The sequence below is a fragment of the Oncorhynchus mykiss genome, chromosome 8 (assembly GCF_057628025.1).
Source record: "Oncorhynchus mykiss isolate SJ-2025 chromosome 8, ASM5762802v1, whole genome shotgun sequence".
In the NCBI taxonomy this organism is placed as follows: Eukaryota; Metazoa; Chordata; class Actinopteri; order Salmoniformes; family Salmonidae; genus Oncorhynchus; species Oncorhynchus mykiss.
The window spans coordinates 78,157,274-78,171,904 of NC_143029.1; positions in this window are offsets into that span (position 1 = coordinate 78,157,274).

Genomic DNA, 14,631 nt, shown 5'->3' on the forward strand with positions numbered 1-14,631 from the left:
AGATTCTACTGCCCACAGGTATGCTAAAGGTTTTCATGGTCATTCTTTGGAGAGGGTAAAGGGCATTTCCTTTCATCAAAGCCTGTGAGTGACCCAGACGAACTGCCGAAGAGAGACACTTTTTTAATAAAAAGCGTAGAGGTTTATGTAGAGTATGATCATCCTGCTCAGCTAACCACTCATTCACTATAGCAGCGCTTAACCAGCTACCTGTTTCTTCTGCTATAGCTCTCTGTAAAGCTCCTTACCCCCATAAGACCCAGGGTTAGAGGGGTTATAATAAATGTTTTTCAACATCTGCTCCGCCATCCTTCTTGCCTCTCTGAGGTACAATAACATTAATGAGCCACTTTCAAATAACGACAACATTTAATTTTCCTCGTTTTCTCAACGATCCCAGCATGCAACACCCTGTATATTTGGTTTAGATTTACAGGCTTGTGTCGCTGAATTTTTAAAACACACACATCCTCTATATACAGTGGGGAGAACAAGTATTTGATACACTGCCGATTTTGCAGGTTTTCCTACTTACAAAGCATGTAGAGGTCTGTCATTTTTTATCATAGGTACACTTCAACTGTGAGAGATGGAATCTAAAACAAAATGACAGAAAATCACATTGTATGATTTTTAAGAAATTAATTAGCATTTTATTGCATGACATAAGTATTTGATCACCTACCAACCAGTAAGAATTCCGTCTCTCACTGACCTGTTAGTTATTGTTTAAGAAGCCCTCCTGTTCTCCACTCATTACCTGTATTAACTGCACCTGTTTGAACTCGTTACCTGTATGAAAGACACCTGTCCACACACTCAATCAAACAGACTCCAACCTCCCCACAATGGCCAAGACCAGAGAGCTGTGTAAGGACATCAGGGTTAAATTGTAGACCAGCACAAGGCTGTGATGGGCTACAGGACAATAGGCAAGCAGCTTGGTGAGAAGGCAACAACTGTTGGCGCAATTATTAGAAAATGGAAGAAGTTTAAAATGACGGTCAATCACCCTCAGTCTGGGGCTCCATGCAAGATCTCACCTCGTGGGGCATCAATGATCATGAGGAAGGTGAGGTATCAGCCCAGAACTACACAGCAGGACCTGGTCAATGACCTGAAGAGAGCTGGGACCACAGTCTCAAAGAAAACCATTAGTAACACACTACGGCGTCATGGATTAAAATCCTGCAGTGCACGCAAGGTCCCCCTGCTCAAGCCAGCGCATGTCCAGGCCCTGCTGAAGTTTGCCAATGACCATCTGGATGATCCAGAGGAGGAATGGGAGAAGGTTGTGTGGTCTGATGAGACAAAAATAGAGCTTTTTGGTCTGAACTCCACTCACCGTGTTTGGAGGAAGAAGAAGGATGAGTACAACCCCAAGAACACCATCCCAACCGTGAAGCATGGAGGTGGAAACATCATTCTTTGGGGATGCTTTTCTGCAAAGGGGACAGGACGACTGCACCGTATTGAGGGGAGGATGGATGGGGCCATGTATTTTTGTAAATTTGTAAATTTGTAAATTTTATTTAACTTTATTTTACTAGGCAAGTCAGTTAAGAACAAATTCTTATTTTATCGCGAGATCTTGGCCAACAACCTCCTTACCTCAGTAAGAGCATTGAAGATGGGTTGTGGCTGGGTCTTCCAGCATGACAACGACCCGAAACACACAGCCAGGGCAACTAAGGAGTGGCTCCGTAAGAAGCGGCTCCGTGAGAAGCATCTTAAGGTCCTGGAGTGGCCTAGCCAGTCTCCAGACCTGAACCCAATAGAAAATCTTTGGAGGGAGATGAAAGTCCATATTGCCCAGCGACAGCCTCAAAACCTGAAGGATCTGGAGAAGGTATGGAGCAGTGGGCCAAAATCCCTGCTGCAGTGTGTGCAAACCTGGTCAAGCACTACAGGAAACGTATGATCTCTGTAATTGCAAACATAGGTTTCTGTACCAAATATTAAGTATGGTGGTTAGAGTGTTGGGCCAGTAACCAGCAGGTAGCCTTGTGGTTAGAGTGTTGGGCCAGTAACCAGTAGGTAGCCTAGTGGTTAGAGTGTTGGGCCAGTAACCAGCAGGTAGCCTAGTTGTTAGAGTGTTCGGCCAGTAACCAGCAAGTATCCTAATGGTTAGAGTGTTGGGGCCGTAACTGAAAGGTTGCTAGATCAAATCCCCGAGCTGACGAGGTAAAAAAAACTGTTGTTCTGACCCTGAACACGGCAGTTAACTCACTGTCATTGTAAATAAGAATTTGTTCTTAATTGTCTTGCCTAGTTAAATTAAAATTACATATAGGAGAAAATCCGCCAGAGATTGCTACCCCTCTTTCCCCACAAAAACTTATACGTTCATTCCACGTGGACCTATTGACCCAGCTGTGGTTACGTAGTACAAATCAAATTGTATTGGTCACATACAATTGTTTTTGTAGATGTTATTGCAGATGTAGCCAGCGTGGTAGGTGTACATTTTCTTTAATTTTAAATGTTCCACCAAAACAATAAACAACGACCATAAAGCTAGGTGTGCAACACATGCAACACAAAAAGACAAGATCCCACAACAGAAGGTCGGAAAAAGGGCTGCCTAAGTATGATCCCCAATCAGAGACAACTATAGACAGCTGCCTCTGATTGGGAACCATACTCGGCCATCAAAGAAATATAAACATAGATTTCCCACTATAGTTACACCCTGACCTACCAAATAGAGAATTTAAAGGATCTATAAGGTCAGGGCGTGACAGTTTGTCCGGTTAAGGTAATTTCTGTAAATACATTCAAAATGCAGAACAAAAATGATTTCAGTCTTTTACTGTTCTCATTGTCGAAGTGGACACATTGTTCACGGACCGCGCAACCTAGGCTATGCTTGTGAGGAACGAGTTTTGGTTCATTTGAATCCATTTACAAGTTGTCAATTTATGCTCCTGTCAATGTTGATTAAGAACGCGCACCTGGTTATGAATAGAGGTCAAGGGGTCTGAATACTTTCCGAATGCATTGTAGGGTGATTTATGCTGCGAACCACATGCTTTTATTAGCCTACCAGAATCGCCAGGGGACTGTGGTGATGCCTCTTGCACTGAGATGCAGTGCATTAGACCACTGTGCCACTCGGAAGCCCAATTAAAAAGTGTAACTTGTTTTAGCCTACAGTTCACAATAACAGGAAAAAATACATGTAATTACCTAAATAAAACGAAGAGATGGTAAACTGATGACACTTCATTTAATATTCGTAGTTTTGGCTGTTTGCTAAAACATGGGGAAGCTATCCAATTTTTTATAGCACCGATGACAACAACCTTTTAATTTGATGATAAGGCAAAGAATAAATGTTTTATTTGAATGCAATTTCATGAACTTCTTATGGGGATGCTTGCGTCCCACTCTGCCAAAAGCCAGGGAAAATGCAGCGCGGCAAATTCTAATAAATTATATTAAAATCAAACTTTCATTAAATCACACATGTAAGATACTAAATTAAAGCTACACTCGTTGTGAATCCAGCCAACATGTCAGATTTTAAAAAGGCAGGTTCGGCGAAAGCATAAGAAGCTATTATCTGATGATAGCACAACAGTAAACAAAGAGGGTAGCATATTTCAATCCTGCAGGCGCTACACAAAACGCAGAAATAAAATATAAAACATGCCTTACCTTTGACTAGCTTCTTCTGTTGGCACTCCAATATGTCCCATAAACATCACAATTGGTCCTTTTGTTCGATTAATTGCGTCCATATATATCCCAAATTTCAATTTATTTGGCGCGTTTGATCCAGAAAAAAACAGCTTCCAAAATGCGCAACGTTACCACAAAATATTTCAAAAGTTGCCTGTAAACTTTGCCAAAACATTTCAAACTACTTTTGTAATACAACTTTAGGTATTTTTAAATCTTAATAATCGATCAAATTGAAGACGGGTCTATCTGTGTTCAATACAGGAAGACAACAAACCAAGCTACTTTTCAACTCTCAACAGTGTTACGCAGTTCCTAGATGGCCGTACTCCTTCATTGCACAAATGAATAACCTCAACCAAGTTCCAAAGACTGGTGACATCCAGTGGAAGCGGTAGGAACAGAGACAGAGACCTAAAAAAAAATAATTCTGAACGGTTAGTCCTCAGGGTTTTGCCTGCTACATAAGTTCTGTTATACTCACAGACATGATTCAGTGTTTGCTATCCAAATCTACTAATACTATGCATATCTTATATTCTTGGCATGAGTAGCAGGAAGTTGAAATTGGGCACGCTATTTATCCAAAAGTGAAAATGCTGCCCCCTATACCTTAAGAAGTTAAGGAGATCCAGAGGGAGAACCGTGCATAATAGATGGTTTTGGTGAACTGTCTGCTAAATATATCCTGTCTTGTCAGGGACCACCTTGCTGTGGCACTTTTATAGCCTCATGCAGTAGTAGCAATAATAATAATAAATTACTACCTTACTATTATGTGTAGGCTGACACAGACCGATTAGGCTATTTCAAACACTTCAAGCTACCAGGACTCAAAATCCACATTCTGGGCAAAAAATGGCTGAGATGCGCACAAATCATTTGGACAATAATGTTGTGTGGAGTCATTTTCATTAGCGGGAAGAAGTTTAACTAATGTCTAATTGTGGGGTATTTGGTAAACAAAACTGTCACAACACACAGGGGTATATTTATCAATCAGGGCAATTGAAGCCAAGCAAAGATCTTCATTCCTTCTGCCAAACCTGGTCTGATATCGCAAAGATTTGTCCTGTCCCTTTGGGGATTTCAACTTTATTTTAGAGACTGCAGGTTTCCGGTATGGAGCTGTTTTTAAGCAACGTCAGTCTTACAGACAGTGTAGTCTTGTACAGTAAGAGCGCCTCTCTTGTCCACTTCGTGGATGACTATAGAGGTGGCATTCTGGAGAATTAAGGGCTTGTTTCTCAGAGCAGGTAAGGTTATTCCTTACATAGGGGATAGAGGCATCTAGCTTTTTACAGACGCACAATTGAGAGCATCCTGTCTGGCTGTATCACCGCCTGGTACGGCAACTGCACCGCCCGCAATCCCAGGACTCTCAGAGGGTGGTACGGTCTCCAATACATCACCGGGTGCACACTGCCTGCCCTCCAGGACACCTATAGCACCCTATGTCACAGAAAGGTTAAAAAGATCATCAAGGACATCAACCACCCGAGCCACAGCCTGTTCAACACGCTATCATCCAGAAGGCGAGGTCAGTACAGGTGCACTATGACATTGCTCGTACTAATATTTATATTTTTCTTAAAGAATTAGCAAAATAGACATGAAGAAAATTCATATTTTTGGAGAAATAGCATCCACACACGGATCTCAATGTACTTTTCAATTTTAGGCTTTTCAAATATATTCCCTTCTCCTTTCTCTTGTTTATAATATTGCTATATTCCCAATAATATTCCTTTATGTAATTAAGCTTTTACATGTATATTTCTGTCTTTATTATAATAATAATTATAATACAAAAATGTAATATGTAGAGCACATTTCCCATGCTCAATACACATTGTTGTTTTTTGCTTCTGTGCGCAAATCGTTTGCAGTTTGAGATTATTGATTACATTTTATTTATGGAAAGAAGCAGATACTGGCCTTCATTATTTATGATTTTTTTCAGATGTTTTTTTAGCTTAATTTAATTGATTCATATTAAGGTGTTTCTGTTCCAAGAAAAAACGAAAATACATTTGACAGCCTATGTAATGGCTAACTAAAACATCCGTTAATACATTTGAAGTCCTACGAAATGGAAACTATATATCCTAATGTTATATAGTAGAATATAAACTAGAGATAGGCTATTGTAGGTGGGGTAGGCTAAATCATTACAACTGAATAGACCTAATGAAACAATAGTGATAAAGGAAACAAAACACGCTAGGCAGAGCATGTCCAGAGTTTGTGGCTGAGCCGTACCAGAGCAAAATTGCAGTGGGAGAGAAGGCCAACCACATTTTTTTTACGCTCTGCTGTCCTCTCCAAACTCAACCACTTACATGCTCTGCATTCAAAAGCAGCCTTGCTTTAGGCTATAAAGGAAGTGTCAATTAATAATCATATCAATGGATGGAATCCGTGAATGAATGGCTGCAGCAACTACTAAACAGTCTGACAAGCTGCATAACAAATGATGCCTCGTTCTACAAAAGAACAGTTCAGTCGGTCAAACGAGACACAAAAATATCTCTTTTGAAATACGTAGTAAGTCATTCAAACAAGATACTAAGTTGTTCAAATTAGATACTAAGTCTTTCAAACAAGATAATAAGTCATTTGAAAGACTTAGTTGTTTGTTCATGTAATCCAACAAATGTAAACGCCTGGAGTTGATAAATGGCATTGGCACTTGGATTGGAACCCCACCTAAGGTCATGCCTTTGGTCATGCACACCTGCATTGGGCTTTGCATCGAAATAAAGTTATCTTCCAGCAAAACAAGAATTCCAAATAAATTATTAATGGACCACAAAATGAACGTTTTGCTGTGGCCATCTCAATCTCGGGACTCTAACCCCTTTCAAACATGTGGTTTGAATTGTAGGGGTCAGTCCATAAGCACAGACGAAGGATATCAAGGATCTTGAAAGATTTTGTACGGAGGAATGGTCTAAGATCCCAATGTGTTCTCCAATCTCATGAAACAATATAGAAAAAGGCTCAGAGACATTATTATCCTCGTAGGGTGAGGTATTGAAGACACTGGTGCCAATATTTGACTCCTATCTTTCTGAGAGAAAAAAATGACTTGTTAAACAAAATCCTTATCTCTGAGCAATAGCATACACTTTAGCTCAGTAATTGTGTTATTTATTTCGTACAGTCTTTTTTTCTTATCATTATCAAGAGTGACAATAATTTCAGACCTGAAGCCGCATTCTGTTACAGACCTGTTACAGAAGCCTGTGACATGACAGACCAATCCGGACTCATCTCTCGGCATGTCCAGCCCCTCCATAAGCTCAGCCAATCATGGCTAGCCTGGAATGATCCCATCTTTCTCCCTATATAGCTAGTACCTTGGCTAACATTTTTCACATTTTTATTCATATTTAAAGATCACATATGAGTTTGTTTTTAAGGCAAATTAAAATGCACATATTCAAGAAGACATTTTAAACACACAAAAAATGTAATCTTTAGGAACTAGGGTCAAACGCCTAGGATCCTGTAACCTATCACAAATTGACAAATTTTCAGGTGCCGCATTAAAATTTAAAACACATTATCAATCAAAGATCTGCGTTCAAATTCACAGTGTCGTGTACACCTTGCTTTTCAACACAAGTAAGCTATGAGTATTCATCTGAGGTGACCCATCTATCTCCTGCCTTTACATGCCAATCAATGACATTAGTATTTTATCTGGTCCTTGATCTCCTGAGCGTCATCTGTCTTTGTGGTCACGAGTCTCCCTCATGTGTACTGTACTCCACCAGCATACTCTTCAGTGGAACACGCGCACAACAGAGATTCCATGGCTCGCACAGGTGTCAGTGCACGTGTTCTCTCACTGGGCACACAGTGGCGGTCGGTGCCGTTTAAGATGCCTTAGCCTTAGTTCTATTACAGCATATTGGATAATTGTCATTTATATTCAATTCACCAAGCTCAATGTAACATTGATAGGTTTAGGCTACTACATGATGCTAGAATGTTCCCTATACCCATCATGAGGTTGCCACAAACTAGCCTAGGAATAAAAGTTGAAAAAATCAAATCAAATCAAATCAAATGTATTTGTCACATACACATGGTTAGCAGATGTTAATGCGAGCGTAGCGAAATGCTTGTGCTTCTAGTTCCGACAATGCAGTAATAACCAACGAGTAATCTAACTAACAATTCCAAAACTACTACCTTATACACACAAGTGTAAAGGGATAAAGAATATGTACATAAAGATATATGAATGAGTGATGGTACAGAGCGGCATAGGCAAGATGCAGTAGATGGTATCGAGTACAGTATATACATATGAGATGAGTATGGTGCACAGGTCGATAGACATTAGAGCATTTAAGGTGACAGACAGTTGCACACTCTTGCCTGCATCTAGCTGATCTAGGTTGTAATCATTAGTCCTGATGTTGCAAACGAGAGTTTCTATTGGACAAATTTAGGTATGTTTATCCCCGTTTAGGTCAATTTGCTTCAGTTTAAGAACAGTTTTTCAACAGAATCGGCAGAACGAATACACCCCTGATCACACACAAACACAGAACAAACAGCCACATATAAACCGCATGATCACTTTGCTCGTTGTATATACACTGAACAAGAATTTACTGAGTTACAGTTCATATGAATATAAATAAATGCATTAGGCCCAAATCGATTAATTTCACATGATGGGTAGGGACAAAGCCACTGATGGGCCTAGGAGAGCACAGGCCCATCCACTTGGGAGCCAGGCCCATCCATTAGGGAGCCAGGCCCAGCTAATCAGAATTTATGTCTGTTATTAAGGGCTTTATAACAGACATAAATACTCCTCAGTTTCATCAGCTGTCTGGGAGGATGGTGTCAGACGAACCTGCTGCTGAAGAAGCTGGATGTTGAGGTCCTGGGCTGGCGTGGTTACACTTGCTCTGCGGTTTTCATGCCGGTTGGACGTACAGCCAAAGACTTTGGAGGCGGCGTATACTCAAGAAATTAACATTAAATTCTCTGGCAGCAGCTTTGGTGGACATTCCTGCAGTCTGCATGTAAATTGCACACTCCCTAAGTACTTGAGGAATTTGTGGCATGTCGTTGTGTGACAAAACTGCAAAACTGCCTTTTATTGTCCTCAGCACAAGGTGCACCTGTGTAATGATCATGCTGTGTAATTAGCTTCTTGAAATGCCACACCTGTCAGGAGGCTGGATTATCTTGGTAAAGGAGAAATACTCACTAATAGGGATGTAACAGATTTGTGAATGAAATTGGAGAGAAATAAGCTTTATGTTCGTTTAGAACATTTCTGGGATATTTTATTTCAGCTCATGAAACATGGGACAAACACTTAACATGTTGCGATCATATTTTTGTTCAAGATTTCTTCTCGCATCTTCTCGCATCTATGCATCTGTTTTCTCTTTTCTTGTGGACTTCAATGAACAACTCACCATCTGTCTGTGACCAAGTGAAAAATCCTATCCAAGCCAAACTTTCATACCATAACCGCTAACCGCAACACACAGCCTACAATGTTTTCACCATATTAACGTCATAATCAACATAGCTACTACTAAATTAATTAATCCAAAAGCTTACCTTGACTTGGAAGAGTTACATGGTTTGATAGCCATAGCCAGCTAGCTAACATAGCATCCCCCTGTTTGAACTGGGTGTTTGAGTAGGCTAAACTAGCTAGCTGCAATTGCTAGCTAACTAACAAAATGAATGTTTAAAGAAAGTTATTTGAAATATAGCTCTCTCTCTCTCTCGCTCTCTCTCTCTAGCTTCTCCTTCATTATGGAAGAAATTCATTTGTTGAACTGTTCGGCTATTGTCTTTCTCTTTGAGTCAACTACTCAACACAGTTCATGCACTTAAGTGATTGCTAGCTGTAGCTTATGCTTTCAGTACTAGATTAATTCTCTGATCCTTTGATCGAGTGGACAACATGTCAATTCATGCTGCAAGAGCGTTGATATGTTGGAGGACATCCTCCGCAAGTTGTCATAATTACAATGTAAGTCTAAGGAAGTGGGGGAGAACCATGAGCCCCCTAGGTTTTGTATTGAAGTCAATGTACACAGAGGGGGACTGAAGCTAGCTGTCCTCCTGCTACACAATGGTGCTACCCTACAGAATGCTGTTGAGGCTACTGTAGACCATTGCAAAACAGTGTGCTTTAATCAATTATTTGGTGATAAGAATATATTTAGTATAGTTTGATCTAAATGTTTATTTTAATGTTTCCATTTTTTTTCTGAACTTCACTGACAATGGTACTCCCCTTCCTCTTCTGAGGAGCCTCCACTGATGTGGATAATTGGGTAATATTTGGTTGAGACATTGATCAATGGCATTACAATCTACATTCACCCACTCAAATAGACAGCTAAAGTCATTTGAATATCCAATGTGTTATCACTATGCTTTCAACTATTTAAAGAGAACTCAATTCCAATGGAAAAACAATGTCTGATATTTGATTTAGTTGTCACCGAAATGTATATCCCTGAGCTTTCAACCATTTAAAAGCATAGCAAAGTTCTAATGGGAATTCAATGTCAGATATTTGGTTTACCTATCAAACAGATTGTGCTTCATCTAATAGCAGAAGCAAATTACTTGGAATGCAGTTGAGATACAATTTAAAAGTCCATGGTGCAAGTGTTCAATGCAATTTCGAGTTTATGCACAGATTATTACAGCAATTGTGAAAATCTCCAAAGACCAGCAACGACCTATGCATGCTATCTTGAACATGAACTTATTGTATGATATAACAAGAAAGTTATAGTTACGGTAACTTCAAAATGTGCCCATGGATATGTAACTCATTTTAAGGTTGAATGTTACATTAGCTTATAAGATAGTCTTAACTAAACAGAAATATAAACACAACATGTAAATTAATGGTCCCATGTTTCACGAGCTGAAATAAAAGAACCCAGAAATATTCCCATACGCACAAAAAGCTAATCTCTCAAATGTTGTGCACAAATGTGTTTCCATACTTGTTGGTGAGCATGTCTCCTTTGCCAAGATAATCTATCCACCTGACAGGTGTGGCATATGAAGAAGCTGATTAAAAATAATGATCGTTACACAGGTAACCCTTGTGATAGGGACAATAAAAGGTCACTCTAAAATGTGTAGTTTTGTCACACACAACACAATGCCACGGATGTCTCAAGTTCTGATGGAGCGTACAATTGGCGTGCTGACAGGCAGGAATGTCCACCCGAGCTGCTCCCAGAGAATATAATGTTAATTTCTTTATCATAAGCCGACTCCAATGTCGTTTTAGAGAATTTGGCAGTACCTCCAAAACGCCTCAAAAACGCAGGCCACGTGTGACCACGCCAGTCCAGGACCTCCACACCCGGCTTCTTCACCTGCAGGATTGTCTGAGACCAGCTAATGAAACTGTGGGTCCTGGACTGACAGTCAGAAACCGTCTCAGGGAAACTCATCTGCGAGCTCCCTGCCCTCACCAGGGTATTGACTTGAATGCAGTTTAGCGACATAACCGACTTCAGTGGGCAAATGCTCATCTTCGATGGCCACTGGCACGATGGAAAAGTGTGCTCTTCCAGTTCCTGCCAAAATCCAGCAACTTCGCACAACCACAATCAATACCCTGATCAACTCTATGCGAAGGAGACGTGTCGTGCTGCATGAGGTAAATTGTGGTCACACCAGATACTGAGTTGTTTTGTGATCAACGCCCCTACATTTCTTCCTAAGGTATTTGCGACCAACAAATACATATCTGTATTCCAGTCATGTGAAATCCATATATTAGGGCCAATTGAATTTATTTAAATTGACTGATTTCCTTATATGAACTGTAAATTCAGTAAGATCTTTAATATTCTTGCATGTTGCATTTGTGGTTTTGTTTAGTGTAAGCAGTTCAAATGTGATACTAAGTCGTTCAAACAACGTTATTTATTTTGAAGGACTTAATTGTTTGGCTTAAATTCATTACTTGTAAGGGTGGCCAAAGAGCTACATTCTCATGTCATCCTACAAATGTAAACGTCTGGAGTTTCCTAAATGGCATTGGCATTTAGATTGGAACATTTGCTATGGTCAGATTACATGAAAATAGACCTCTTTGTCCACGCATACCATCATTGGGTTGTATGTAGAAAGAAAGTTATCCTCCAGCAAAAACACACATCAAAATCCACAAAGTAATAGTTAATTGACCACAAAAACAACATTTTGCTCTGGCCATCTCAGTCTCCAGACTTGAACCCCATTGAAAATGTTGTTTGATTTGTAGAGAACATTCCATAAGCGCAGACAAAGGATATCACGGATGTGTAAACGTTTTGTATGGAGGAATGGTCTAAGATCCTAATGTCCTTCTCCACTCTCATGAAAACAATTTAGAAAAGTGACATTATAATCTTCACAAGGTGAGGTATTGAAAGCTATTGAAAACACTGGTGCCAATAATTGACTCCTATCTTTCTGAGAAAAAAGTATTACTTGTTAAACTCAATCTGTATCTCTGAGCAACTGAATTAGCATACATTAATATAATTTTCTAATGTTTTAAGCATACTACAGCTCAGTATTTGTATTATTTATTTAATACATTTAACTTTACCAAGGGTGCCAATCATTTCAGTCCTGACATTAAATATATACTGACTAGGGGAGCATGCGTACTGTTACATGACAGACCAATCAGGACTCATCTCTCGGCATGTCTAGCCCCTCCATAAGCATCCTGTCTTTTCTTTCTCCTTATATGCTGTAGCTCAGTGCTTTCTCCTTGGCTAAACTAGTCTCATCATTTCATATTTTCATTCATATTTGATTTTGTAATGAAGGCACCTGAAAGTTCACATATCCAAGTCGACATTTCAGTCACAAATTAAATATATTTAGGAACTAATGTCAAATGCCTAGGATCCTGTAACCAATCACAAATTGGCAAAATATCTGCTTTTAAATTCACAGTGCAGTATCAATGTACATACATTTTGTACACCTTGTTTTTCAACACAAGTCAGCTATGAGTAGTCAACTGAGGTAACCCATCTATCAGATGCCTTTATCTACTTCACATAATTTTATCTGATCCTTAGACACGTTATCTGGCTTTGTGGTCACAAGTCTCCCTCGTGTACTGTACTCCACCAGCATACTCTTCAGTGGAAGATGCGCATAGAAGAGATTCATGGCTCGCACAGGTGTCTGTGCGTGGCTGGGTCTTTCAGCATGACAATGATCCCAAACACACCGCCCGGGCAACGAAGGAGTGGCTTCGTAAGAAGCATTTCCAGGTCCTGGAGTGGCCTAGCCAGTCTCCAGATCTCAAACCTAATAGAAAATCTTTGGAGGGAGTTGAAAGTCCGTGTTGCCCAGCAACAGCCCCAAAAAATCACTGCTCTAGAGGAGATCTTCATGGAGGAATGGGCCAAAATACCAGCAACAGTGTGTGAAAACCTCGTGAAGACTTACAGAAAACGTTTGACCTCTGTCATTGCCAACAAAAGGTATATAACAAAGTATTGAGATAAACTTTTGTTATTGACCAAATACTTATTTTCCACCATAATTTGCAAATAAATTCATTAAAAAATCCTACAATGTGATTTTCTGGATTTTTTTTCTAGTTTTGTCTGTCATAGTTGAAGTGTACCTATGATGAAAATGACAGGCCTCTCATCTTTTTAAGTGGGAGAACTTGCACAATTGGTGGCAGACTAAATACTTTTTTTGCCCCACTGTACATAAGTATTCAGACCCTTTGGTATGAGAGTCAAAACTGAGCTCAGGTGCATCCTGTTTCAGGATTGTATCGAGGAACAGACCTGGGGAAGGGTACCAAAACATGTCTGTAGGATTGCAGGTCCCCAAGACCATAGTGGCCTCCATCATTATTAAATTGAAGAAGTGTAGAACCACCAAGACTCTTCCTAGAGCTAGCCGCCCGGCAAAACTTCTCCAATAGGGGGAGAAGGGCCTTGTTCAGGGAGGTGACAAAGAACCCGATGAACACAGATAACTCCAGAGTTCCTCTGTGGAGATGCGAGAAACTTCCAGAAGGACAACCATCTCTGCAGCACTCCACCAATCATGCTTTATGGTAGTGGCCAGACAGTTGCCTCTTGTCAGGAAAGGCACATATTTTATTTATCTGTTATTTTACCAGGTAAGTTGACTGAGAACACATTCTCATTTACAGCAACAACCTGGGGAATAGTTACAGGGGAGAGGAGGGGATGAATGAGCCAATTGTAAACTGGGGATTATTAGATGACCGTGATGGTTTGATGGCCAGATTGAGAATTTAGCCAGGACACCAGGGTTAACACCCCTACTCTTACAATAAGTGCCATGGGATCTTTAATGACTGCAGAGAGTCAGGACACCCGTTTAACGTCCCATCCAAAAGACGGCACCCTACACAGGGCAGTGTCCTTTAGACCAGAGGAAAGAGTGCCTCATACTGGACCTCCAACACCACTTCATGCAGCATCTGGTCTCCCATCCAGGGACTGACCAGGACCAACCCTGCTTAGCTTCAGAAGCAAGCCAGCAGTGGTATGCAGGGTTGTATGCAGGGTGGTATGCTGCTGGCTACATAGCAACCCACTTGGAGTTTGCCAAAAGGCACCTAAAGCCTCTCAGACAATGAGAAACAATATTCTCTGGTCTGATGAAACCAAGATTGAACTCTTTGGCCTGATTGCCAAGCGTCACCTCTGGAAGAAACCTACAGCAGCACCATCGCTACGGTGAAGCATGGTGGTGGCAGCATCACACTGTGGGAATGTTTATCAGCGGCAGGGAAGGAAGGAAAGATGAACCGAGCAAAGAACAGAGAGATCCTTGATGAAAACCTGCTCCAGAGCCCTCAGGACCTCAAACTGAGATGAAGGTTCACCGTTTAACAGGACAACAACCCCAAGCACACGGCCA